This window comes from Sciurus carolinensis, chromosome 12, assembly GCF_902686445.1.
Source record: "Sciurus carolinensis chromosome 12, mSciCar1.2, whole genome shotgun sequence".
Lineage (NCBI taxonomy): Eukaryota > Metazoa > Chordata > Mammalia > Rodentia > Sciuridae > Sciurus > Sciurus carolinensis.
This window is the reverse complement of record NC_062224.1, coordinates 52,203,632-52,230,943: the sequence shown is the minus strand read 5'-3', so window position 1 is coordinate 52,230,943 and position 27,312 is coordinate 52,203,632. Positions and strand designations below refer to the sequence as shown.

General features: G+C 37.4%; 1 long non-coding RNA gene across 1 annotated transcript in view; it reads left to right on the top strand.

Annotated features, from left to right (window-relative positions):
* The window catches only part of LOC124961885 (uncharacterized), a 32,946-nt gene extending 22,741 nt beyond the window's left edge, over positions 1 to 10,205 (top strand). The window contains exons 2-5 of the long non-coding RNA XR_007104355.1: positions 1,139 to 1,417; positions 1,926 to 3,634; positions 5,601 to 5,674; positions 8,838 to 10,205. This is a non-coding gene — a long non-coding RNA (uncharacterized LOC124961885). The remainder of the gene's footprint in view (positions 1 to 1,138; positions 1,418 to 1,925; positions 3,635 to 5,600; positions 5,675 to 8,837) is intronic.
* The last annotated feature ends 17,107 nt before the right edge of the window (positions 10,206 to 27,312 follow it).

Genomic DNA, 27,312 nt, shown 5'->3' with positions numbered 1-27,312 from the left:
TCTTATCCTAGAATGCTTTTCTTGGGCAATATTTGGCAAATTGACAAGTAGAGTGGATGCCAATGGGAAACAGGCCCTTGAATTCCGTAAATGCTAGGTTCTTTAAATTTTATACTCTCTCTTCCCCTTAGCTCTGACTCCAGTGGTACTTCCTGCTGCTCCATAGCGGGGGGCCCCCTTTTCTCCACATTACGATATCATTTAGATCACAGACCTTGAAACTCTTCCTGTCAGTCTAGTTAAGGACCTCCCAAATTCCTCTGAGTTCCATTGAATGCCTTTTGATTTTATTTAATCAAAATTATTTGGCTTCCTCTTAATTCTAGTCCGAAGGTATCCTAAAGATGGTTGTATATTTTGTAATAGAATGTCAGCAAGTAAGTATTTCTAACAATACCGCTATCAGTGTTGCTGTATGATGAACCACTTGAAAATACATTCTTTGAAAGCAGTGATTATTTTGCTCACGATCTGCAGTTTAGGCATGGGTGAGTGAGGTCAGTCAAAGTCTTCTCTTCTAGAAATTGTGTGAGTGCAAGTTGGTTTTGGGGACTAGATCCATCTATCATCTCCTAAATCCACACGTCTCTCTGTTGAAGCTGCTCTGGTCTGGTCCATCAGCATGGTTGTCACCTAGAACATGTTATAGGAGGTCTCCCTGAGCTCAGAATATGGTTTATGATGTTTGAATCCATATTTACAAAAATGATTAGCTGAGAGTGTTCTGTCCAGATTCATGGGAACCATTTATTGGTGCAGGTCTGAATAAGTCAGTGGGATGTCCATAAAATGACTTTAGAAAGTAAGAGAAGTGAAGATGGACTTAAGAGGCAAAGGTCTTCCACTAAGAGGTGACATTCAGTTTTGGATGAAGAAAAATCAAAACCAGTCCTAGAAAAATAAAGGTCCATGGTCAACTGTGATGGGTTGTGAAAAAGTGATGCATGTTAGGAACTGGTTTCTGTGCCTGCGTATGGTTTTCACTTTACTTATTTTCAGAGTGATTGACTGGAACACATTTTCAGAGAATAGATTACATTGTATTTCATTGCAACTGAGTGCAAGTCAAACTTTGTTATTCGATTTTTGTGAGACTGTTCTCAGACTACTATGTTCACACATTATTTTATTTATGCAGCTGGATGATCTTAAGGAACAACTGCAATATTCATCGTCACAGTGTACTTATCTAAATGTGGAAAATCAATTCCTGAGACAGGAGGTTCTGTCTTTGGAAGAATTAAAAATCACATTTCAAAAACTGGAGGAAGAGAAAAACCAATTGGAGGAAAAATTGTCAACCCTTCAATCTAGAGAAAATGATTCAGTGGAAATTGATCCAAGAGGACAGTACGAAGCAGCAAATGAAAAGACAGGGAGGGAGAAAACATTGGAGGAAACGGTTCAATCCTTACAGGTGAATTTTTCTGTGATGTGCTTTATTTCATTCACTGCAAAGTATATCTTGGATGCCTGTGTGGTATGTGGTTCCTCTATTCCCTTACAGAAATTTGTTTTCAAGGTGTCTAGAAAACAAGAGGTCATGGGTTTTCCCTGGAAAATAGTGCTGAGCTCATCATTACTAGAACTAAATTGATCCTTCAGAAAAATGATTTTCTTTCAAGAAAATCATTGGTGGCATAAAGCAAGAATAGTACGAGGAAAAGGAAGGAGAGTGATATATAGGATAGGTATTTGCTGACAACCTTATGTTGTTAAAATTTTGAACCAATTGTGTTATTCTCTGACTCATCTGATCACAAAGTGATTCACAGCTGAGGATGTAACTCAGGTAGAGTACTTACTTGCCTATCAGGAGCAAGGAAGGACATGTGTTTGATCCCAAGCACCACACAATATAACAACATAAATGAAACTTTTGTATGATACTTATGTCTAAAATATATCCTTTTAAATGGCTGTAGACAAAGATCTACTTACACCAATTAAGAGAACATCACGATGCGTCCATGAGAAGTGAGATGAAGCTGAACATTCAAGAAATGAAGGCCAAACTTTTTGACATGAACAATCAAGTTTACGCTTATAAAATGGAGCTGGAGCAGTATAAGCAGCTCTATTTAGACGAAATGGACAGGAGAATGTCATTGTCTGATGAACTTAGCATGTGAGTGAAATTAGTATCATAGGAAATACATTAAGCTTATATATTTGTCTCTAAAGAATAACATTTCATGAGTCACAGTCATGAGATGATTAGAACATACAACTCGAAAGACTAAGTTGGAAACATATTGGTGGTAAATAAACTGACTTTTAGAATATGAGTGCAGGGCACTTTCTATATCTCCCCCCTTTTGGGGCTTATGTCATTTCCATCTTTTCCCAGTAATGTAGTTTTATTGCTAAAGTGATCACTTAATCTTTAAGTATTTATCTAATGTCACATTTAACATCTTACGAGTGACATGGTTACAAATTCTCTTAATAGCATTCCATCCAAAAAATCTCTCAGTAAATAACTACATGAGAAAGATTATAACTGAAACCCAAAGAGTTGCTATCTGTAATCCTCCTCCTCTGGGTGCATTCCGGTACTTGGTCAATGAATTTTCCTTGTTTGAGATCTTTTCTATTATCCCTAGAGGGTCACTGGAGACGATCTGTCCTTTTGAGTTTTTCAAGTCTACATAAACTCATACTTGTGATACAGGAAATGGTTAACACACGATGAAGAAAAGAATACATCGCAAAGTGGTTGAAACAAATTCCTTGGCCCAGTGAAAGGGTCTGAGTGGAAGACAAAGGGTTGGTCCCCCGTCCAGTGCCGTGCTAACGATGTTTTAAGCTAACTGTCTTCCAGGCTGCTTGAGTTCTTGTGACCACCAAGTGAGTTATCTGGTTCTCCCCTGGAGGATGCTGCTGTGAATTATTCTGGAGGACGCAGTGCTCATTTCCTTCCATCTGATGTGTGGACTCTGCAGATCGTGAGAGCATGTGTTGACAATGCCTTTGGGGGTACATCTTCAAAGGCCCATAAACTGTTTTCACTAAACACAAGTATTACTGCCTTGACTTTTTGAGTATTGTATATGCATATATTTAGGCAGCATATCATGGTGTTTTAATGTACATAGTATTAGAATAGACCATTAGAATCACCTAAATTGGCATATGCATCATCTCACAGTTACCCTGTGAGCAGTGTACTGCTAACAGCATCTTGCAGGGTCTTAAGAGTGGAGAACTTCCAGAGGGCAGAGGTGTCACCTGTTGACCACACTTCATTGATAGTTATTTCTCCCTCCCCCTCTGTTTGAGCTGTGAGTTAGTTTGAACTATTAGTTTTTCCCCCTAGGAATATATGTAGCTCATTCGAGCAATTTGAAACTTAAAATTAACTGTACGCGGTAGGTCTGCTCTGACACGTTTAGGATTGAAACATTGTTGAGTGGAAAACTCCATTTACTCTCATGGTACTTTCTGAAGAATGCACTTCATTTAGGGAAAATGAGAAACTAATGATTTTGTTTTCCAATCTTTGCAGGATGAAGGAAAGGCTAACGGAAGTTAGTAACGAACTTGCAAGATGTTGTAATGTTCAGGAAACATCAATGATCCTAATGCACACCACCCATGTTGAAATAACAGCATGCAGAACTGTGGCTGTCAGGTGAGTGGCATTCTCTATTTTCCTTCAGGTCTCAGGTGTGTGATAGAATTCTTTTTGTTTCATTTCATAAATTACAGAGTCATTCCATTGACTTGTGCTTGTGAAGTGAAGGTCACAATAATCCATGTGAAAGAAGAAAGAAAACAGAAATTTGTCAGGTGTGCCCATATACTGTGTAAAAAGATAGAGAAGGGTGGGTTTTAGGGTGAGATGTTACAAAACCAGAGACTTGTAAAGATTTATAGCTATGATTCCAGAAAGCAGAATATTCCCAATAGTATGAGTAGAGAATTTGTTTACCATCTCCTTTTTTTGCAAGGTTAATCGTTCTGGACTACTTCCCTTATGAAGTGCTATCTTAAAATCATTGTGTTGTAATGTTAAGGAAAATGAGTATAATGATTATTGTTCTAGTCTGTGATTTCAACCCCACTGTTTTTTAAAGCAGTTCTTCTCCATGTTCATAGCATGAAGTATTTATTTCATCTCTTAGCATTACCTGAAATTTACTCCTGTCATTTAGCAACTTTTTTGTATTACTAGGTTACCACATATAGGTTTTGTTCATTGGTACTATAAGGATGTACATTATTGAATAATTCAGGGATGCTCTGTTTTATTGATGGGGAGGTATTTTAGAGATTTTTGGTGCCTTATTGATTTTTATGATAATAGTAAAAATAAAAATTAGCAGGAAGATATATCTCTCATAGTTTTATTGTACATAGAATTGTTTTCTGATAATACACTGTTTTGAAAATGGTTACGTAAAGTTGAGAACTGAACCCGGGGTGTTGTATGCACAGGCTGACACCGATATACATGTCATACTGTGATAACTCAAATCTTTAAAAAAGTACTCCAATTTCATGAAAGAGAACATTTGATGGCTTAAGTAATTTTATGTTCCAGTGCTTTGTGCCTAACAGTTTAGAAGAAAAAAAGCAGTACAGATGAAGTCAATGTTTAACTCCTGTTCTTTGTGCTGGGGAGGGAGCACAGGTCCTCCAGCTGGGTAGTGAGGCTCTCAAGTGCTGAGACACAACCCAGGCCCATGAGTACATTTGATAGTCATCATTTTTGGAATGGCATTACACACACTCACAAAAATTTTGGTGTTTCATTTCAGTAATTTTTTCCTTATTCTCAAATATTATTTTTGGTTCGTATTTTCTACCCTAAACGTGACAAAGTAGGTGCAACACAGTCAAAGCCAGATGCCACAAACTACCAATTTTCATGATGAAACATTGTATACAACACACTATTGATTGGTACTTTTCCTCAACTGAGCAGACTGGTTTGCATCTCCAAGGCAGTGCCTGTCTTATCTGAATTGTAATTCTTACCACATTATCCTAGCATAATGCTTATTACTCAGACATCAAAGATTGATCTGAAAAGCTTTCTATTCTCCAAGTGAAATGCTCTGTCTTCCTTCTGTCTTGTATAAGTTAGAGGTAATTCTCAACTTCCTCCAATTCTTTTCATTTTCATTGAGTATTGTCACAAGTTGTTTAAATATACACATCATTCTTTGGGTTCTTGTTCCACAAACTGTTCCTTGGGCCTGTGGGATAAAATACATATATTTTATAATTATATACTAACTGGTGTAGAGTTCTTTCATGCATAAGCCATTTGCAGTTTAACATTGAAATTCACACATGACAAACTTCCTTAATTTGATTATACCTGAGTGTATATTTATTTTCTTATAACAATTGAGTGCTCCAGAAAAAGAGGCAACGATATCAAATTTTTCTTTATACCATGAAGAGTTACAAAATATATGGAAAATATATGGAAATTTTTTTGAAGGAATGCTTTTCCAACACATCATTTAGAGTAAGATCCAGTGGACGTTCAGTGTACCCTCTTGAAGTGAGTGAGATCATATTTGTATTTGTTATGCCTTACTCTTGTTGATTTCACTATATTTCTGTTTTTAACATCTCCCTTTCAGCTCTACCTCTCTTTCAAGTGAGCAGTATTTTGAAGAAGAAACATCATAAAGTCAAGTGAGAAGAAAACCTTTCTGTAAGTCTCTACAATCAACCATCCATTTGCTGGGTTGTGGTGTGGTGTGGTAGGCAGGAAAGGACACTTTATTCCCTCCCACCCCCCATCAGAAGCCAAAAGGCAGATGGATAGAGACCAGCCTCCTAGCTGCACTGCTCAAACCTAATACTTAAGAGGAAGACAGGCTTAGCCATGAAGCCACAGTGGGCTTCCAGATGCTCCATCTCAGATTGGACACTTACTCAATTTCCAGTGGAAAAAGCCACTACTTGACTGGTGTCCCAGAAACAGGTTGCTCCCTTCAGACATGGGAGCAGAGCCACACATTACCATAAGCAGATACATCTTTCAAAGAGAGATGGAGAGGCAAGCCAGGGCATTCAGTGTGATTCATCCGCCACTAGGTAAATCTCTCCTCTCATGAAGAAGGTGGAGAGTCCAAGTCCTTACATGGAAGCTTGAGGCCAGGGAAATGAATTTTCTGCTACCATTTCTGCCTGGATTTAAATTATGCTTGAAATGAGGGCCTTGTCTGTGTGTATCTGAAAACATGACTAGAAGTATGGTAGATGGTAAAGAGAAATTTGTTTTGTGCTTTGAATTTTGCTATCATTGATTTCACCACATGGATAATTCCTTTGTGGATTCCTTTTGGAAACTAAGTCTTACCTTGAATACATAAAGAAGTTGTTTAAAAAGAGAGCTTTCTCATTTTAATCTTGTATGGTTCAACAATAGGGGTTCATCCTTCAACAGATACCTTAAAGTATCTGTGCTTGATAAATAGGGAATAAATGATCACTGCTACTAGAGTTCATGGTATTTATTTGTATTCCTTTATTTTATTCATAATATTAAAGCATCTTACATTGGAGAGTTACCCTTGTATATGTCATGACTGAACATTTTGATCCTCAAGACAAAGTTTTGCATATACATTTTCTTGCAACTATGTTTAAAAATCCTTTTTCTTCACTGAGTATGTTAGTGACACCCTGGAACTCCAGGCTCACTAACAGTCTAGAACCATTTGTCTTTGTGACCTCTCAAGTTATCATCTCCCTGAATATCCATTGGCTCTTTTATATTTTTTTTATTCACACTTTTTTTTATTGTAAACAAATGTGGGGTACAACTTGTTTCTCTGGTTGTACTTGAAGTAGAGGCATACCATTTGTGTAATCATACACTTACATAGGGAAATGTTGTTTGATTTATTGTTATTTTTTCTACCCCTCCACCCCTCCATCCCCTCCCACCCCCTTTTCCCTCTATACAGTTCCTCCTTCCTCTCTTCTTCCCCCTCTCCCCCATTATGTGTCATCATCCACTTATCAGCAGGATCATTCATTCTTTGGTTTTTTTGAGATTGGCTTATCTCACTTAGCATATTCTTCAATTTCATCCATTTGCCTGCAAATGCCATAATTTTATTATTCTTTATGACAGAGTAATATTCCATTGTATAAATATACCACAGTTTCTTTATCCATTCATCAATTGAGAGGTATCTAAGTTGGCTCCACAATCTGGCTATTGTGAATTGAGCAGCTACGAACATTGATGTGACTGCATCTCTGTAGTATGCTGATTTTATGTCCTTTGGGTATAGGCCAAGGAATGGGATAGCTGGGTGAAATGGTGGTTCCATTCCAAGTTTTCTAAGGAATCTCCACACTGCTTTCCAGAGTGGCTACACTAATTTGCAACCCCACCAGCAATGTATGAGTGTACCTTTTTCTCCACATCCTCGCCAACACCTGTTGTTGCTTGTATTCTTGATAATCGCCATACTAATAGGGGTGAGATGGAATCTTAGGGTAGGTTTGATTTGCATTTCTCTTATTACTAGAGATGTTGAACATTTTTTTATATATCTGTTGGTTGATTGTAGATCATCTGTGAAGTGTCTGTTCATTTCCTTAGCCCATTTGTTGATTGGGTTATTTGTATTCTTGGTGTAGAGTTTTTTGAGTTCTTTTTAGATTCTGGAAATTAGCACTCTATCTGAAGTATGAATGACAAAGATTTTCTCCCACTCTGTAGGCTCTCTCTTCACATTGCTGATAGTTTCCTTTGCTGAGAGAAAGTTTTTTAGTTTGAATCTATCCCAGTTATTGATTCTTTTATTTCTTGTGCTGTTGGAGTCCTGTTAAGGAAGTCTGATCCTCAGCAGACATGTTGAAGATTTGGACCTACTTTTTCTTCTATAAGATGCAGGGTCTCTTGTCAGATTCCAAGTTCACAGAAATAGACCAATCATGAAATTCGTCTGGAAGAATAAGAAACCCAGAATAGCTAAAGCAATCCTTAGCAGGAAATGTGAAGCAGGAGGTATCGCAACACCAGAACTTCAACTATACTACAAAGCAATAGTAAAACAAAATGGCATGGTATTGGTACCAAAATAGACAGACAGATCAATGGTACAGAACAGAGTACATGGATACAAACCCAAATAAATGTTTCTCATACTAGACAAAGTTGCCAAAAACATGCAAAGGAGAAAAGATAACCTCTTCAACAAATGGTGCTGGGAAAACTAGAAAACTATATGCAGCAGAATGAAACTAAACCCCTATCTCTCACCCTGCACAAAATTCAACTCCATTGGCTCTTGGATGAAAAGAGATGCTGAGCAAAATGCTTTCTTACAGCTTAATCATTCTGACATTCTGAGTAGTGCTGTATTTCAAATGTGGAGTCTCATTTTAAGTGTTTATTCTTTAAGATTTAATGCTTGTTTTTTCTTTTTATAGGTAATATTTAAATCTACAAAACAAGAACTTTTAAATCTGGGATATAAGTTTAAGATCATATGCACAAAACCATCTGTTTTCTTGTTATATAATGAGCCTATTGGAAATTCACATTTGTGGTAGCATTTTATTTGGCTTCCTCTAGAGATCCTTCTAGTGGGCCTTAGTAAGATCAACCTTTCAAAATGGGAAGATTGTGCTCACATATTCTATTCTGAGTATATATAAATTTAATATCATTTGGGAACTCCAGGGTGAGTTTATCAATTATAGAAGCTGCATTTTGCTGATAAGTATGCGTGTGATGCTTAATTACTTGAAGAAAAGAATAAAATTAGGACTTGAAACAATTCATGAAAGTGGACATTTGAAAACTTGTCACAGTGGCACAAATTTAATTGCCCTTTTGTTTTTGCTTTTAGGAGACAGTAAAGAAACCCATCTTGCAGGATGATATTGAAGATTGGTCTTCTGATTATATAAGATGATTATTTTATAAAAGACTTTCTAGTGTATAAGACACAGCAGTGTCCAACTGTGTATAGTAGCCAGTTAGTTTTCTTCGTTTTTACTTTGTTATCTGTGTTATAGCTCAATATGGATTTGTGTTTATACAAATTTTATTTGTATTTCATGTTAAACCTGAAATATGTGCTTGCTTATGTGAAAAAAAGAGGCACTATGACTTTGATACCTTTCTAAATTAACAAATAAAACAGTGCTTTCAGTGTTTTGATAGCATGAGAATGAAGTTCAGCAGTTTGCTAAAAATGTTTATTCCTTTTAACAACGTTGAGTATCCCTTACGCTTGTGTGTTTTTCACTACTCATGCTTTGGTGAGATCTTTATTTAACAGAATAGGACAGTGATGAATGTTGGGAGACATTTTTCTCATTTTTCCTGCCTAATCTGTTCTAGAAACTGTATTAAACCATTCCAGAGGGAAAACTTCTGAATTTCTGTTAAAGAAATAGTTTGATTCAATGGGATAGCAAAAATTGGATGAAAGGGACTTTCAAATACTCTCTTCATGTTTTTAAATTGCCCTGATGAGACAAACCACTCTACGCTGCCACCAAGCAGGAGGAAACTACAGCCTTCAGTGCCCAGGACCTGCAGATAGGCTCTTGGGTGTCCCTTGGCAGAGCAGCCCCTCCCTTAGCTTGTCCCCACTCCCTGCTTACTCCAGGGTTGAGGGTGTGTATAGGTCAGTGTAGATTTCATAGTTAGCACTTAATAGATCAATTAGAATTGCCCATTGAATCAAAATTATCTTAGTAGCTCTTCATATTACGTGTCTATTCTATTATCTAAATAGTGTGTATAGCTCAGTGTAGATTTTGTTAGCATTTAATAGATCAATTAGAATTATCCATTGAATCAAAATTATCTTAGTAGCTTTCCATATTACATGTCTATTCTGTTACTAACTATAACCAGTTCTAGGCTCTGAAACTCTTCTTTTAAGGCCACACTTTAAAATGATACTCCCAGAGTTAGATCTCCCTTTTAAATTTAGCATTACTAATAATATTTTTATTCCTTACACTGTGACAGGTGTTGCAATGAGGTCTAGTCAGAGAACTGAAACCAAGGTAGTTTGTAAACACAGTGGAGCAAATTTAATGTATTAATGTATCATTTTCTGAAATAATCTATAAATAGGAAATGTCCCCTTTTTGGTTAATATGTTTTATGTTAAATACATTTTGTTAAATATGTTTTGCTCATTTCATCAAATGAGAAATAGGACAATATAAACATTCTTAGTGAAATAAACATCCTTATTTATGCTCTCTAACATGGCTCCATGGTCTCATTCCTTCTGCTGTTGCTGCATGTCGTCCACCTGCGTGTGGTGTTAGAAAACAAAGGTGTCCTCCAATTCTGTTCTGTGGCACCAAAATGCACACTCCTGCATTTTGTAGTAGAGTCAAGCCAATGCACTTCGTCATTTGTCTCCTGACTTGTGCCAGTTTAACATGTTGTCATTTACTATGCCAAGGGACTACCTTTTATCCTCAGGAATACTCCAAATAACTTCTCCTAGAATAAAAAATGTTTTACCTGTTTGGATTCTCATGAATTAATTCATCTTCTCCTCTTACCACTTACCCTCCTCAGCCCCTTGCTCTGGTTTCTCCCCACCTTCACCACTTACAATTCCTTAAGAGTTCTCCTTGCCTCTGGCTGTTTGCATGTGCTTCTTTGTTCTTCTGACTACTGTCTCCTTACCCTTGCGGTATCCACATACACATCACCTCCACCAAAAAAGGCTGCAATATTGATGGGGAAATGGTTTCCAGGTTTCATCTGAGTGTTCCAGTTCTGCTCTTTTCAGATATTTCCATAATGTCTATGACTTTGTGAAATTTGCTGTTAGGACACTTCTTATGTTGTAATATGGATTCTTGATCAGTGGACCCTAACCTCCCCGTAGTCACTCCAGCACCTGTCACACTGCCTTTGCACATGCTTGTTGAATTAATGTACTAAGAATGAGGAACCAGAAACTCAGATACAGAGCAAGAATGGTGACAAATCCAGTGTGCAAACACAGGCAAATTATTTTTAATCAAAATATTGCATTTTTTTCAAACACTCATGTTTTTCATTCTTCTTCTTTCACCTTTATCATTGCCTTGCAGAGGTGGACTTAGGGAAGCAGGAGAGAAGGTGCCTCTGAGGCTCTGGCCTCTGCCAAGAGGACATTTTTGGTGTGTGGATAGAGAACCAGGAGCCCTTGGGATCCTCCCCTGGCCTGAGGCTGCAGTTGCTGTGCGTTGGGCAGGGGAGGTCTTACAGGTCCAACTCCAGCAGATACACCAGCTGGTATCTGGATATTGCTCACAATATCCGGAAAGCTGTAAGGTGGGGTAATGTGGTCAAAGGTCAGCATTTGCACACTCCTGGCAAGAGTGGCATGAACAACAGAGATGGGAGAAAGGCAACAGGCCTAGACCTAGAGGCAAGGGGCCTGAAATGCTAGCAGGGGGGATGTGGGAGAAGCAAGCAACTTCTAGGCTGTGCCCAGCAGAGGACACACACAGGGTGGGTCTCCCCTCACCAAGGTACTTGGCTTTAGTGCCTTTAGAACAGCCTGATTCGTAGGAGATAAAAAGCTTGGAAGGGGCTAGTGCCTAGCCCATCTTGATGAACCAAATAAAAACTGGGTTCCCACCTACTGATCATTCACCTGATAGGGCACTTTATTGATACTTGAAAGTATGCTACCTAGTAAAGTGAAGTGCACACAGCATCTCTCCATGTCCTCATTTACAAAATCATGTTCTATATATAGCAGAAAAGTATCTGAAAAAATATTTTCTATAATACAGCAAGCTCATGACTATAATTTCCATGATTAAAACCAGTATCTATTAGAGTACACCCATGTATATATGTTGTTCACTGGAATTTACAAGATCTCTGGGAAGCTTGTATTTGTTTATGTAAAATTTGCTTCCCATCTACTTAATTATGGGCTTCCTTTTCTGTCCTCAGTTGATTCTCTTTTAATATTCAGATGCTTTTTTCAGGACTGACCAATGGGGCCCTTCACCACTTCAGAACATCCCAGTCCTTTTTGAGACAGGGCCTTGGTAATTTTCCCAGGCTGCCTGGAACTTGGCAACCTCCTGCATCAGCATCCCAGTGTCTGGGATCACAGATCTGTGCCACCATGGCCACAAGCTACCTGACTTTTTATATCACAAATCCAAAGTGCTTGATGAAATACAGACTGAAATTTTCAGTAGGGGAAAGGAGAAAAGTGCCAGAGGTAATCACAAAGGTTTTGTTAGCAAAACCTTTGGTAACAGGACCTGAGAAGCAGGTTGGCCATTGTGTTTCTGTCTTCTTTTTGGGAAATGGAGGATTGAACCCAGGAACTGGCATGCTAAATCCATATGTGGAGCTGCACCCTCAGGATAAGGGCAAGAATTCTGAAGTTCAGTTTACCAAAATAAAAATCAAAATACCCTCTATACCAGGAAAATTTAGCTAAATCAAAGTGCTTTCAAAATATTTAGTGTTGGGCTGAGATTGTGGCTTGGTGGTGGAGCATTTGCCTTGCATGCATGAAGCACTGTGCTCAATCCTCAGCACCACATGCAAAACTAAATTAAAAAATAATTATAAAAATCCACTTTTAGAAAAATTTACAAGGTAGAGCAGCAGTGGAAGGCTATATTGCTGCAATCTGCATGATGGTTCATGAAACCAAATGAGGGGCGCTGGATTAGAAAAGACAGACACAAAAAAATCTGGGACCCAGTGGGTATTAGTCTGGAGGAGTGTAATGACCATGAATCAGCTCAGTACATTTATTATATAGGATATGTCATTGAAGGATATATTGTGAGAAAATTTCTTCAAAACAAGCAGAGTGAAGGTCATATGTTCGAGTATTATTATTATTACTATCATTATTATTATTATTGGCTTGTGCCCATAATTTTCTAGCACCAGGAAGCTGGTATTGGAACTTCAAGGTCAAGAACTTGATAGCTCCAAAACTTCCTTTTGAACAGGGTGCCACCATCGCAATGGGGCGATCTTAAACAGCACCTTAGCACTGAATGCTCCTGGGTGAGGCATCACCTCATGTCACAGGACGTGCAAGAACCATAATTCAGTCACCTCTCCTGTCATCTCCCCCCTTTTTTTAATGTTTTCAGTGCAAGTGATGTGCTATTATTTGATGTTCTCAGATTTCTTCTCAGAAGACACAGCATCCTATTGTTATAACACAATAATTAGTAGTAAACACATGATTCCAAAAATGTGACATATTGAATGTTTTAACATATCTTCAGGATTAGAATCATTTAAATCATTAAGTATTTGTTCAGTAGGATCCACAAGATCATTCCTGCCTTCCTGAATATCCTGGGTGATATGATGTAACTCCATAAGATCTAAACTATCATCATTTCTCTGACCAATGTCCATTAAATGATTTTTAACCAATCCCATTGGGAAGTGTAATTTGCAGCTGCAACACATTTATAGAAAGTAGGACAATGAAGCTTTTGTCTAAACTTAAGTGTGGCAAGTTCATATACTAATGACTGTAGCTTACAAAGCATTTAATTTAATCTCGAGCTTTTCACCAACATTTTCCTGATTTTGTAGGGCTTTGGAAGTATTTTGAGCTAAATTATTAAGAAAATGAGCATTTTTGAATGCTTTTGGATAAGGATATCACAATGTCATGGCAGAGACAGAAACAGATATCAAAATGACTACTTCAAGTGCAATACGATCAGTAATAGCACACTGGGATCTATTTAGCTGGGCATGTCACACTCGAACTCCAGCATCAAAATACCAGGAATCTGAAATGTTAGCTGGGATTAAAACAAAGGAGGGTTGAGATAACACAGGCACTCCTTATCCTCTATTATACCTAGTAATGCAATTAGATTACATCCACAGCAAGTCACTTGATATTTTCTCCAGTTCTTTTCACTTTTCTATTTCTAGAAATTAAAACACAAGGAGATTGAACACAGGCTTGCAGGAAATAGCATGAAGCCACTTTACAGCTCCTAAGCAGTAAAGGGAGGTTATTTAGGGAGATGCTGGTATAATTAATGAAATCTAAGGCAGCTATCAAATGCCATGGGTCTTTTTGCATGCCGCCACCACTGAAAGTCAGCACATTACTAACAAATCCTCCAGGAGTCATAGATCCCTGACATGGTTGTCTCATCAATTCTGTGAGAAAAATCCAAAATATATCCACTTCTTCCAGGGACCTTATGTCACGGGGCAAAATGTTAGCACATTCCATGCACTTAGGGAATGTACTCAATTCTGTCGTATGACTAGGGCAATAAGCTACTGGTGGATGCTCCATAGGAAACACGGTTTTGTCATTGGAGAGTCCCATTTTTGTAACTGTCTGGACATACCATTTTAAGTCCCAGGGGCCAGTGAAATTGACACCCCTGGTTCCCCCATAATGCTCTTTTCCTCTGTGTTTACCTTTAAACAGCCAACCTGTGTATAGGGGACCAACATACAGATAAACTTCCCTATATCATGTATAATTAAGTCCAGTTGAATGAAAAGTTGTAATAGCTTTATCTGAAAATCTTCCATCATTTGAGTATCATTAGTAAATACTGGAATGGATTCTCCAGTCCACACAGCTGGTGTACTAAATGTGGATCTGGGAATTAAGTCCAGTAAGTTTCCCCATAAACCTACTTGACAGCTTAGAAAAGTCATCATAGCCACAAACTTGGTGGCTAGGGACTTAGTGCCTCCCTGCTGTTTGATTATCTGCTCCATGTGATGTGTCAGATTCTTCAGTTGTCCCCACATTGGCGGTTTGGCATTCTGGGGATGTGGAATTTTCTCTGCATTCTTCCTCTTCTTTCTCAGCTGCTTCTTCCCAGTAGTGATCAGGATCAGCACCTCCACTCAACCTTCAGTCTTCTGAACTGTGGTTCCAGATCCTCCATGGTGGTGATGAACAGCACGCTCAGGTACCCAGCTAGGATGTGGTGCACCTTCTGGAAGGACTCAACCATGGTCTCTAACCCACATTATTTCTGTAATGGGTCCATTCCATTGTCCTGTTTGTAAGTCTCTCCACCAGACTTGGCCTGAGCTGTTTGCTATAGTGGAAGACATGTGTCAGTCAGCAGCAGTGTGACCTTCAGCATCACAATATAAAAAAATACAAAACAAAAAGAGCATGATTCAAATGATTTTGTGGGTTTCTACTTCCCCCTTTCTGTTTTTGTAATTGTAACTTAAGAGACAAGTGAGCCCGTTCTACAATGGCTTGGCCTTGAGGATTATAAGAAATGTCTTCAGTGATCAAATGATATTGATCACAAAACCATTGAAAAGAACCAGTATAGCTGGACCATCATCAGTTTTAATTGTAGAGGGTGGTCCAGCTCTGCAAAAGCAGCTAAATGCTGAGAAATGACTCCATGCATATTTCCTCCTGTTCCAGCAGTGGCAAAAATGAAATGAGAAGTGTCAATAACAACACGAACATAACACTCTGCCAAATTTAGGGATGTGATTTACATCCATCTGCCACAACTGATTAAGCCACAAACCACATGATTAACCACAGTAGGTAAAACTGGAGTGTGTATTACACAGTGAGGACATTGATGAAAAATTTGGTGAGACTGTTCTTGGGTAATATGAAATTCCTTGAATAAGCTGGAGCATTCTGATGGTGTAATGTATGAGAGGTTTGAACACAGTCATAAGGAGACAACTTCTGACAAGCTGCAACAAGAACAGCCATAGCAGTGCCCTTGGTTAAGGGGCCCGGAAGTTAGGAGTGAACGCTGACGTGTCCAATAAAACAAGGATGTTGACTCATTTGAATTGATTTTTGTAAAGTGTGGAATAAGTGAAATAACTCTTCTAACTGCATATATCCAGTGGTGGCTGATTCAATATGCATAGTGGCTCCTACTGTAGAGTCACCACCACTGTAGGCATTAACTGACTTATTAGCAAAATACAGTCAAGCACAAATGAGAGCAGAGGTATACGGAGTCTGCACCAGTTTAGTACAAGCTGGAGCCATCAGTAAGCACTGTGACTGCCTCACCTATCGGCTGAGTGCCTACAATTTTGGGGAAGATAAATGAGGTTATAATTGCAAACCAAATAAGTTTATCATGAGGGTAATGATTTTTTACTTGACCAAGAAAATTAGAAAAAAACTACTTGACAATCACATGAGGATTGCCAAGTCTAATTTTGTTGTTGAACTGAAAAAGTTATCACAATAAAAGAAGGCTCAGCTTCCACCAATTGCATGACTCAATTTCTGCCTTTAATAATAAACTGAGTGACAAAATCATAAAATGGGGTCAAGGTTTTGGAGGAGAGTGCGCAAGATTGAGGCACTCAATAACTCCTGAAGACAGTCATATAGCCCCTTTAGGGGTAAGAGATTTAGGAAATATCAACACATATACAGGCTCCTATGAATTAATTATAGTAAACTGTGCAGTCTTAAGAGCAGTTTTGACCTTTACAAATGCAGCCCTTGCTTCTGCTGTGAGCTGTCCAGGAAAGACCAGAGAGGGATCTCCACATCAAATATCAAATAAAAGGCCAAAAATCCGCAGTGGACAATTTTGTAGGCCACACTGTATCCAGTTAATATCCCCAGCAACTTTTTTTTTAATTGTAAACAAATGGGATACATGTTGTTTCTCTATTTGTACATGGAGTCAAGGCATACCATTTGTGTAATCATAAATTTATATAGGGTAATGTTGGATTCATACTGTTATTTTTTCCCTTCCCCCCACCCCTCCCACCCCTCTTTTCCTTCTATACAGTCCTTCCTTCCTCCATTCTTACCACCCTCCTTATCCCTAACCCTAAACCTAACCCTAAAGCTAACCCCTCCCACCCCCCATTATATGTCCTCATCCGCTTATCAGCGAGATCATTCATCCTTTAGTTTTTTGAGATTGGCTTATCTCACTTAGCATGATATTCTCCAATTTCATCCATTTGCCTGCAAATGCCATAATTTTATCAATCTTCATGGCGGAGTAATATTCCATTGTACATATAATGCCACAGTTTATCCATTCATCAACTGAAGGGCATCTAGGTTGGTTCCACAATCTGGCTATGGTGAATTGAGCAGCAATGAACATTGATGTGGCTGTATCTCTGTAGTATGCTGATTTTAAGTCCTTTGGGTATAGGCCAAGGAGTGGGATAGCTGGGTCAAACAGTGGTTCCATTCCAAGCTTTCTGAGGAATCTCCATACTGCTTTCCAGAGTGGCTGCACTAATTTGCAACCCCACCAGCAATGTATGAGTGTACCTTTTTCCCCACATCCTCGCCAACACCTATTGTTGCTTGTGTTCTTGATAATCGCCAGCAACTTTTGAAAATCATTGAGAGTATAAAAAGCATCAGTTCAATTTGTAAGTTCTGTGGACAAATCATGTGTCCTTCAGTTAAGTTGCCTAAATACCAAAAAGAAGAAAATGTTTGTACTTTTTCAGGTTCTATGCTCAAACCCACTGTGGTAAGAGAGGTTTCCAAATATGCAAAACATTTTAAAGCATATCTGAATTAGGATGTGCCAAAAATTATGTCATCCATGTAATGAATAAATACGCATCAGGATCTTGCTCTTGCAGCAGAGCAATGGCTTGATCTACAAAGTCTGACCTGAGCTGGTCCTATTAGCCATTGCCTGTGGCAAAACCTTCCAACAGTATCTTTTAACTGGCTCTTTAAAGTTAATGACTGGAACACTAAATGCAAAGCACTTACAATTAGCTGGATGTAAAGGTATAAGGAAAAACAATCCCTTAAGTCTATTATGATTAAATAATAATCAAAAGGAATAGCTGTAGGAAAAGGAAGTCCAGGATATAATGCATCCACTAATTCCATGGTCTGATTAATTGCTCAGAGATCTTGTTACAATCTCTATTTACCAGACTTTTTTTGTTTTGTTTTGTTTTGGGTGCTGGGGATCGAACCCAGGGCCTTGTGCTTACAAGCCAAGCACTCTACCGACTGAGCTATCTCCCCAGCCCCTACCAGACTTTTTAATCACAAAGCCAGGACTATTCCATAGGCTTAAAGTAGATTCAATATGACCAGATTGAAGCTGTTCTTGGACTAGTATGTGAACCACTTGAAGCTTTTCCCCTGTGAGCGACCACTGGTGAAGCCAGGCAGGATCATCTGCCAGCCAACTGATTTTTTCTGCTGTCCTCTGGGTGGGAGAAGAGATCAATGCCCCAACAGAAAAGGATGATCAGGCATATACCCTAATCCATGCTGTCCTTGTTGAGAGGATTGTGCACAGGTGAACACCTTCCTTGTTGGTTTTCCCAAACCCCTAGTGGGGATAAATTCTTGAATGTGTGATATCTAGCCTTTGTCGATAATAACTCGCAATATTCTTTGGTAGTGCCCCAAAACTTGACATGAACTGGTTTGTTAAGTTTGTATAGAAATGTGGAACTTCAAAATTATCAGTGAACTTCTTCAGCTCTGTTTCATTAAACCTATTGGTCTAAAATGCTTTTTGATTGATTATTTTACTTAAGTCTGATTTTATAACCTCAAACATCCATGTTCTTATTGAATTGTGCAGATAGATATTCAATATATTGACTTATTTACTATACAGTATGCAAAAAAATCAGTCATTAATATCACCATCATTCTCATCAGAAGATTATAGATATCATTATCTTTAATGACAAACTGTCAAATTACTGGTGGCTATAAAAATTATTCAAAATTCTAATATTTTTCTGAAAGTTTGGAATTCTTATTGCATATACTGTTGGTTGCTTTCCTTGAAGTGACAAGCTCATTTTATTAAAATTTGAAAAGTTTTCTCCTAAATAAATACTCACGTTGGACTAACCAGTCTTTCTTTTAATTAAAAAGTGTTCCATGAAATACGGTGGTCAATGGTGCTCAGTTCAGTTGCACAAGTGCTTTTATCTCAAAATAGTCTTTGTGCAGCAGGAGTACTTTATGCAAGCTTCTCAGTCACAGTAAATGGTAAAAGATACCTATTTGAGTTAATGTTTAATAAAACTAAGAATGTTTACTGCTATACTGCTATGTAAAGATTCTCTCTCTTTCTGTCTTTCTCTCGATGTGTCTTGCTATGTTTCCCAGACTGGTCTCAAACTCCTGGGTTCAAGCAATCCTCCTGCCTCAGCCTCCCAAGTAGCTGGGACTGTAGGTATACATCCCCATGTCTCGCTAGAGAGCATTCTTAAGTGTAAATGATGATTTCTTTTTCCTGTGATTGCCTGGCAAAAGAATATGACAACCAGCACAGTTGGATAACTACAGTTGGGGTTCTCAGAGTCGGCAGTTTGACCCACCACTGTTTTTGTGTCATCGCGGTCAATGGCACAAAAAACATCTCAGTATCATTATGAGCAGTGTGTGTCCAGACTTCTTATGAACTAAATTGTAAGCTCCTTGATTCTTACTATTCGTTTCTCTAAGGTCTGTGTTTGGTGCACAATATGTGGTCAAGAAATATAATGAATTGAACTAAACTGAATGAGGAAGATAACTAAGTCAAGCAATAGTTAATGTGGGAAAGTAGTGTGTAAATTAATAAGGCCAAGGCCAGAGGTGAACTCTTGAAAAAGGAATCAAAATTTCTATGAGGTACTACTGTGTGTACTGCTCTTGAAATTCATTTTCCTCCTCCAACCCCACCTGCCCCAACTGGCACCATACTGGCCCACAGAATAAAATAACATAAAGCTAAGTCTTGCATTCATGCTCTGGCACCTAGCTAGCACCAACATCTCTACTCACACCTCCAAAATTATTTATCTGGTCCTTTAAAATAGTTATTGATCCAATCCCCATCCCTAGGTAGCATCTTTTTATTATTCCTTAGCCTATTTTTCACCTGCCTATAACATTTGATTAAAATCCAACATTTTCATGACCTATATATCTCCTGGTGACCTGATTCCCTAGTGATATATTATATTTCTGGCCAACTCTTTAGGAAAGTTTAGGTCACACAACTTAACTTTTTATAAGCAGATAATCATCAATTGTGTGATAATTGATTCATGTATGATACTCATATCTCTCTAATTTTCAACTTTTTGGAGTGTAGAAATTATCTCTTCCATGATGAGTCTAAAGAGGAAACAAGTTCTATGTGTAGTTTGTGAATCAGTAATTAAAATAAAATCTCATCATTTATTTTTCTTGCAGACTCTATAGTGTTTAATATGGAAGAGGCTCAGTGTTGGTCTTCAATACACCTTCAATCAATTTGTGGATTAGTTGAATCCATAAACAAGGCATCTTATCTGGAAGAATGATTACTTACAAAGTAGTTAGAAGACTTGAAAGTATATATCTGTTAAGTTCAAAAAAAGCAAAGCCATGAGAAGTTTGCCACATTCCAATTTTCCAACTGATTTTCATTATCTCTTATTTGCCCATCATAATAGACCCAGGAGAAAGGTGCAAACAGCCTGCAGTTAAGAAAAACTTTTGGTCCCACAGACAAACCTACTTCCCATTTCATAACTTTTTTAATAACATAAAATCAAATTTTCTCAGAATCAATCATTTTAATACCCTGAAAAGAGGATTTTATGAAAGAATTCTTTGAGACACTTGCTGAAAACTGAGATTTTTGTCATTAGTTCTACAAAATAATCTTGCACTTAAGGAAAAACAAACCTCCCATAAGAACTTGAAATGCAAATTTTATTGTACACTTATCATTTGTCAGGCATGTTGATCTATCACTCATTTAATCCTTCCAACAAATCTCCAGCATAGATATTAGTATCTCCATTTGAAGAAAAAGGAACTGATAATTTGAAAGAATAAAAAAGCTTGTCCAAAATCACAGAGCCTCTGGGTTGTGAGTTCTGCACTGGGAACTATTGTGCTTTGAATCTCAGAGCCACTTTCTTTCTTGCCCCACTTTGCAAAGCTTCTTCTTGATTTAATAAGATGTCAGATAAATTGCTTAATGAAAAATTGAATACTTAAATGTGTAATAAACTACTATGTGAATATTAAATACAATTCTAAGCTTCTCGGTAGTTCTAAGATTCTTTACACAAAAGAAAGAAATGTAACATTCTCTGGATGAAGTGTGTCTTTGGGTTGTTGTGGTTATTTGGAAGATAGGTGAGGCAATCACCACCTTGTTGCTGACTCGGAAATGTCCAGCAATGATAACTATAAACAGATGGTCCCAGAGCTCTATTCCTTTTGGGAACTCTATGACCTCAATTCAATCTACTGTCATGGCATTGGATGCCCTTTTACCTTGTCAGCCTAAATTTTGAAATTACTGCAATTAAAAAAAAGTCAGGATCACTCATAAACTTTATAAGCAGTCCCCTTCCTCTGGGATACAATCATTTTGTGCTCCCAGGGATTAGGATTCCTACGCTAACATGTGGTGTCAAAAACCCGATCCTCCAGGGGCTGCCTGGTGTTCAGTTTCCCCTTGTACTGTAGGTGTGATCCACACCAGTAGTTTAATATTTGTCTGTGGGAAAGACACCAAGAGACAGGATCCTGGGTAATGTCCTGGGATTTCCAATATCTCTAGAGGAAATTATTTATATCTGACATAGGGCTTTCCTTCCAGGATTTACTCTAGAGACATTTGGGAAATTCTAGGGTTTAAGTGTGTACATGTGTGTGCATGCACAGGAACATTTCTTTTTAATTGAATGTCTCTCTACACATACACTGCAGGGTGCTTAAAAATATGAAGCTTTGTGTGTTTGTGGAGAACACAGTACTCCTCAGGCTAAATTCAGGGTGGATTGTCTTATGTCTGTTGCTGCATATAAAGGGTATAAAGTGAGTTAGCAAAAATCACTATATGAACACACTCTGTAACATCAAGGCATAACAAATTGATTCAGATAAGAACAGAATAGTTGAGGATGGAAAAAACATTTCTGTGCCCAGCTATTAATCCAAGTGTGGGATAGGGTTGCTACCTTTTGTCTTGAGTTTCCCCGAATGTTAGTTCAGGGGACCCATGTGAACCTTGTGTGGTCTCATAGCAACTGCTTAGGTGCTCGATGACTGACCAACAGTGGATAAAGCTCGAATGCCCGGGTGGACCTGGGATCCTAGGTCATTTTGCAAATCTCTGTTTAGCAGGAACAAATTTCTTGATGACATTTCTCAGTCCACCTATCCATATCTGATTGATTTGCTTCCTTTAACCTTCCTTCCTTTGTATGTTCCTGGGTTAAAACAACTAAGGTCAGATATCAAATTTTCAGAATTTAGGGATATATTAAAGGTAAGATATCCATGAGTACCCAGTGTTGAGGTGTTGAGAGTTACTTGTTTGGAGAAAGGTGGAGATGTGAAAATTTTCATGGTGCTTGCACTTCCACCACGTCCCCTCCCTTTCTTTCCTCAGAGATGGATTTGGGATAAAGCTGGTGAAGCTTAACCTCAAGGTTAATACAGTAACCTAGCAATACATTCACATGATCATATGTTTTTCTAATACCTATAAAAGTGAGGTGTATTGATTACAATTGATTAATAATTAACATCTTTCCATTCTCATTTGCCCTACTGCACATTTTACTTTGCTTCAGGTAGAGCTCTGGGGTCATGGACACATTTTGTACTTTTCATCTCTAGGGGACCTGAGTGGAGGTGCCCTTGGTTTGGGTTTGGTAGAGTGTATGTATGTGGTTCAGTCAGTCTCGTTCATGGATGAGTTAGCCTTCCAGCATTAGAATGCCTATCAGGAAAACTGTGTTGACTTCTTTTTTGTCAGAGTTATAGACTTGTAGTATTGGATTTTGTACCTCATAAAGGACCCCCAAATTGTATAAGTTTTAGACCCTACCAAACATGAATCTGCCTCTGACATTCTCTTATATGTTTCTTGGTATTTACCTTGTTAATATTTTATTCTGTATACCTGTCTGATTGTGGGATTTGGAGATTAGCTGTATGGCATGTTTTGTCACATTCATACTTTTTAGTGTTTTTTTTTTTTTTTTTTAAGGTCAAGACAAAGTTCTATTCAGGAGTTACAGATTGCCTCCATATATTCTGATCTCATTGTGTCATTCACTTATGAAATGGTAGTAGCATCAAATTAGCAATATGAGTCACTAAAATTGAGAGCACCTCAATTTGCCAATATTTGACAGTAATAACTTTTGTTGTACTTTATTTTTTTCACTCACATTTTACAAACATAAAATGGTACAAACATTTTGGAAAGCACCTGGGCAATTAAAAAAATTAAACCACCCATCAGATGATCCAGTCACTCCACTTTCAGGCATTTAACCAAGATAAGAGAGAGTATTCTCATAACAAGACTTGTACACAAGGTTTTGAAGGAAATTTATGTGTAACAATTCAGGCTTCTATCAGGAGGTAAATGGACAAATAAATTGCAGTAGAGTCATACAAATAGAACAGTACTTGGGAAAAAAAGGAATAAACTATAGATACACAACAACATGAATGAATCTCAAAAGAATAACCTTCAGTAAAGAAATCAGACATTCTGAATAATTCTATTTGTACAAAATTCTAGAAAATGCAATTGGTTGGTGGAGGGGATAACAGGTGAAAGAGAAAACTTCTGGGGTGATGGCAACATTCACTGTCTTAATTGTGGTCACATATGTTAAAAATCATACTTTTTAACCAGAGTTTATTGTACCAATTATATATCACCAAGGCTCCTAAAAATGCAACTGGAACTTTTTCAATTCTATTAGGATGTTTTTGCTTCCTGTAGGTTTCCTAGCAAGTACACAGATGTTTATTCTCCTACATTCTTATAGTTCAGTTGGAAATTCTTGTATTCTTTGGCTGCTTCAAGAGGCAGATGTACAAATGGAGACACTTAGTTGATTTTCATAGGCACCAAAATGCTTCTACCTGAAAGTTTCATGTTGTTAGGTCCATGCTATTATTGTTGTTGTTTTTGGCAAGAGTGAAAGGAGTAGGATTTATTTAAGAGAGAAGAAAAGAGATAGAACTCTCTAAGGGCAAGCAGGGACCTGACAGGGGTTGCCCTCTATTATCTTTCTAAAATTAATTAGAATGTGGGAATTTTGTGAACAAATTTCAGAAAGTAAGGGAAAACTGGCAAAGAATAAACATGACTCCTTTCAATATAAGATTGAAGACTTTTATTTTGCACATACAGCAATGCTGTGTTGATCAGACTGTTCTATAGAGTGGGTCCTTGAGGTATCATTCTGGAGAAGAGGTCCCATTCAATATAAACAGTTCTGTTTCATAATTTCACCTGTTTATAACCTCTATACAGTCATTCCCCAAAATGATGATATTGGGTGAACATGATTTAAGTTATTGGGTATTTATAGGTCAAGTCACAAATCTTTTCTGAATGAGTATATTAGCTAAATTAATATGTACCTACACATAATCATCTGCACATGATATAATCTTAAATTCCTTAAAGAAAGGTGGGTCAAGGGGATCTCATGAAAATAAAGGAAGATCAGCAGAGAAAAAGGACCAGAGAATGGGAGGAGGGGAGGGAAGGGGGAAGTGCTGGGAAGTGACATTGACCAAATTATAGTTATATTGTGTGCATGTATGAATATTTGACAACAAATCCCATCATCATGTACAACTCTAAGGCACCAATAAAAAAATTGTGAAAAGAAAAAAAATTTAAATGTGAAAAGAGGGAAAAAAAAGTCCTTGTTTTCTTTTTATATGAAGTCACTATTCTGAGCTTGGTGATCTATACTCTATGGGCTATAATGAACAGGAGTTGACTGTGATTTAGACAGGAAACAGTGCATTAAAGAACTGGAATATTCAGGTTAAATATCTATAAATCACTAATTTCAATCACATAGTATTTCAACACTTAATTTTAAGAATGATTTTCTTTGATAAAGATGATTTTGATTATGAATTAATGTGTCTCTAAAAGAAACATCCAAACCCTTTTCTCATCTAAAATTCATGTGAATATTTTTTCTAATTTGTATTAAGTACATTTTGTTCCATGATTTTCTACTACATTCATCTTAACCAATAGCATTCCCTATAAGCAGGTAGAATCAAGTAGTAGAAAGAACTTTGGAACAGGAAGTTCATAGATTTGGGTTGATTCTAAAAGTCTGAATGATCTTGAAAATGTTTCCTCTTCTGTAAAAAGAGAACTGTTTGAACTGTCTGATTTCTAAACTTCCTCCTAAAGCAAAATATCTGATAAGAATAAATCTATAGATAAAGATTCAGGTCAATTTCTCACTTGGCACACATTCATACCCTGTGATAAATGTTTTGGGAAAGATAAGTGCATCCTCAAATAGTAAAACTACTCCCTTCCCAGGTTTCAAATAGAGAAATTTGAAATTATTCACTTCATAGCAAGGAAGCATGGAAGCCAAATCTAGTACTGGGCAACCCCTCAATTCTCTCATTGTGAAGACATTGTGACCTACAGGACCAGCCACCTACATCAGCATGGCTACTTGAAATTGGCTGATTCCAGGAGGGAGTCTGATTACACCCATGAGGCCCCATGAGGATTGTGGTAACTTTCTGTCCAAGATGTAATTGATGCTGAACTAGTGATACATAAGCATCTTCTTCTCTTTCTCTTGTCTTCTCTAGTTTTAATTGCAGCTGGAATATTCCAATGAATGTATCAGAACCAAAGAAAGTCCAGCATTATTTTTCATATTAAAAATGTTTCCATATTTATACAATTCCTATGCTTTGCAGAAACCTATGCAAACTATGTTGCACAGTTTGTAGAAGAATTTCAAGTTGTAAACTAATTGGAAAATCCAGTTTATGCCATTGATGTGTTTCCCTCATTTCATGTCTCCAAGGTCTCTGAATCAATATTAGAACAGTATCAAAAATAGTTGACTCCGCTTGGAGGAATGACTATTTGTATCCTTATTTTTCTGCACTCAAAACAGTTAGACAAACCACTGGTAACTTAATTACCTTAAAAAGTGGAAAGTCTTCCCCATTTGCTGATGAATTACATTTTTATGTGAAAAAAGGAAAATATGCAAATATCTAGTCCATTTTGTCTCCTGCTGGACTTTACCTTTGAACTAATAATTATAAGGAGTTAAGACTAAATTATTTTCTTTCTGTTGTAAGATATATATCTCCCCCAATTATTGTTCCTTGTAGATAATTTCTGGTTTTTCTTGGTGAATTGGTTAAGGGGAAACTTGCAGTTCAAAAAATGTGATGAAATAGCTTAAACATTTCAGGCACATAGTTGACTGAAGTGACTAGAAGGAGAGAGTCACTGGATAAAGCATTTGTTTTACCTACTTGTCATTAAGGTATATGCAAGGAAATGCTCTGAAAAAGGATTATCAGTGTGACAGTGAGGTACCAACTGACTCTGAACTTGTTTTATAGGTTCTATAAAATGATATTCCTCTTAACTGAATAATTAACTCTTTAATTTTCTAGTCACTGGCCTTTGGAAGCAATGCTATCAAGACAGTACTAAATCTCAGATACAGCATTAATCTCTGGGATATATAAAGAACTGGAAAAAAAACCCTAATACCAAAAAAATAAATAAATAAAACCCAATCAATAGATGGGCAAAGGAACTGAACAGACACTTCACAGAAGAAAAAATAAAATCAACAAATATATGAAAAAATGTTCAACATCTCTAGCAATTAGAGAAACTAATTATTAAAACTAAACTGAGACTCCATCTCATTCCACTCAGAATTGCAATTATCAAGAATACAAGCAACAATAAATGTTGGAGAGAATGTGGGGAGAAAGGTACACTCATACATTGCTGGCAGGACTGCAAATTGGTGCAACCACTCTGAAGAACAGTATGGAGATTTCTCAGAAAACTTGGAACCATGATTTGATTGAATTTAGGTGGGGCAAAGTGATACTCAGTAATCAAATAATAAATTAATATAAGAGGGAGAGAGGAAGGAAACACCAAATCAATGCAGAAAAAATTCTACAATGAGTAAAAGAGCAAAATTTTAAATGAAGATACAATCAGTATTACCCACTGATTTTTCCTTTTTTTTCAGGTTTAGTATATATGGTTTCATGCAGCATTATTTCTGATGCTTTCCTAATTTAAATTTTTATATTTTGATATTTCATTTATCATGAATTTTTTGCTCTAAATTTGATTTTAAAATATTGCCTTAAGGTTTTGTTGTTGTTGTTGTTTAATCTTGATTACTTCGGTTTTGGTATCCTCATAAGTCTTGTGCCAGAGGTGTTCTGGCCTTTCTCTTGTTCCCACCCTGACTTTCTACAATCTCAGTGCCTAAAGTGAGTGTAAAATTCCAAGGTCACACAGCCTGTGGGTGGGGTGGTATGGTTTGGGTTC